The sequence below is a fragment of the Geospiza fortis genome, unplaced genomic scaffold (genome assembly GCF_000277835.1).
Source record: "Geospiza fortis unplaced genomic scaffold, GeoFor_1.0 scaffold112, whole genome shotgun sequence".
NCBI lineage: Eukaryota > Metazoa > Chordata > Aves > Passeriformes > Thraupidae > Geospiza > Geospiza fortis.
In genome coordinates, this window is record NW_005054298.1 from 20,140,364 (window position 1) to 20,142,837 (window position 2,474).

A 2,474-nucleotide genomic window follows, 5' to 3' on the forward strand; every position below is an offset into this window, starting at 1 on the left:
GCAGCTCCGCGCCCGCGCAGGGTCTGTCGTGGTGTCTGAGCGCGCAGCACACTCCTGTCCAGCCCCGACTGTCCCCTCTGCCTCAGGCCGCCATATCAGCACAGGGCCAGTCCCGGGGCGTGTTCAGTCTATATTGTCTGTGAAATGTCACTGGCGAATGAAGGACACGAGCTCAGCGTGTCCCCGAGTCCCGCGGGCCCTGCACACCGTCTCTCCCCGCGCTGCCCAGGCAGAAACCCACGGGACGCTGGGCGAGTGTCGCAGTTACATGGCTCTGAGTTTCACAGTGTCACAGTTCCACGGTGCCTTCTGAGGCTGCCTCTGCACACAGACGGGATTTCACTGAAACGGTAAAGCCCACGTCCGGTCACAAAGGGGCTCGGCCGGTGGTTCAGTTTATGCTGCAGCTGCGGCTGGCTGCAGAGCTGGTCCAAGGTCAGGGTCCCGAGGTCCCCGCGTTGCTTCAGAGTGGCCGGGGCAGGCAGAGAGCGGCCAGAACCAGCCCGTGACCCCAGAGCTCAAGTTCAACGCCCGCAGTGTTCAGCCGCCCGTGGCCGCTGCACCGGGACCATGCGGGCAGCCCCGAGAAAACTTTCTCCGTCTCGAAACGGATTATTTAAGGTTGAAGTAAATAAAGAAGTGAGAGGCTATGGGCATTGATCTGGAGGGGAAAATAGTTAAATAATTCTCTACGTGTTGCTGTTCAATCTATTCGTTATCATAACTGGCTATTTTTTAAAGGCATGGGGGAAAATGAAAGTTCTTCTGTTATGTTTAGCTATTAAAAGTTCATACAAATTAAAAGGTAACAACGGAACGCAGTGAAAATGGCATAAAGTTTGGGAGACATATAAATCGAGTGGTTTTGTTTGTGTTCTCTGTTTGTCCTGGATGAGAATTTTTTTCTTATACCGGACACTAACATAAGAAGCAACATCCCATCGACAAAATTACCATCGGCAAATTCTGGCGATGGGACGAGATAAAAAATCGGGGGGGTTCCTGTAAGAGATGGATACTAGACAGATACTAAAAGCCTGTACTAAAAGTTTGAGTGGAATCCTAGCTGTATTAAATCATGGTAAATGCACTTGTCTAAATGAGATGATTTCAGGATTGTAAAAAATAAAAAAAAAAAAAAAAAAAAAAAAAAAACAAACCCACAAGTTTTTCTTCTGGGGAAGCAAAAGCACGACTGCAGCGTTGCTTTCTAGCTCATGAATTCTGCGGATTCCCATGCAATTTGTCAATGGAAAATGCGACGCGACTCCTCGGGGCGCTGGCCACTCGTGGAAGCGCTGCCCAGAGAGGCCAAGGACAGCCAGGCAGGGACAGGGACCCGGCCAGCGCGGCAGGTCCTCCTGCCCCGCCCGACACGGCTGAGCCCCGATGGGAGCTGCTCTCCCTGGGCAAAGAAAGCTCGGGGCTGCTCGGGGCCTCCGCCCGGCCCTCCGGCCCGGGGGTGCGGGACCCATCCTGCTACTTGTAAACTGGGTGGGTGCTCTCCGAGAACCGACCTTTGCTCATGAGATCATTTATTCCTGTGTATAATATCCTGCCGTGCAAGGCGATGCTGTTTTCTACACCCTTCACAAAGCAGCTCATTATAGAATTGAAGTTGTTGGTCATGAACCCGCCCAAAGAGGTTTTTGGTACACCGAGGGGCTCTTTCTGGAGCAGAGGTCTCGACAGGGCTGAAGACCTCTATGGGAGCCGCTGCGGCTGCACTGTGGTTTCCTTTGATGCAATCGACCTCAAAAAGCTCTGAAATCCTGCTCTTTAGATGTTCCTTTCTTTCGCGGTCTTATTTAAAGGTGCTGACACGAGAGAAATTTTTACTGCACTTATTGATAGGGGATACACAACAGAACGTGGGAATACACATAGAAAGATGTCCGGAAAAATAAAGTCCTTCGTTTCTCTGGGCTTCTTTTTATAGCAGCGTTTTCGGTAGAAAGTTGCTTGCAGCGACATAAAAGAGTGAGAAAGTTGTTCTTCGACAAAACTTCCTTCTAATTACGGAGCGTTTAATGTCCTGAGAGTAAATACTGATTCGGCTTTTAACTGAGAGAAACATGTAATCACGCCTGGCTCTCTCCTCAGCTGATTACGAAAGATTAATTGCAAATACGCCGTCAGAGCTAATGATCATGAACTCGTCTATGACATTCAGCTGTTCCGTAATTATGGGCACCCGTTTGTCATTCCAAACCCCCTTCCAGGTACCGCCGGCGATTATTAGACCGGCTACAAAGTCGGGCTGCGTGACGGGCGCTGCTGCGGGACCTGCGGCTGTCCCGCACAGCCCAGCGTCCGGGGAGCCCCGCCACCACCTGCCCGGGCTGCTCGGCAAGGGCACCCCCAGAGCCCCGCGATGGTGCTGGCACAGAGTTTCACCTCCATGGCGGCTGCCTCTCCTCTCATGCGCCTGAGCCTCCGCAGGGGCAGTAAACACAGCCCCAGCCCCCTGGCTT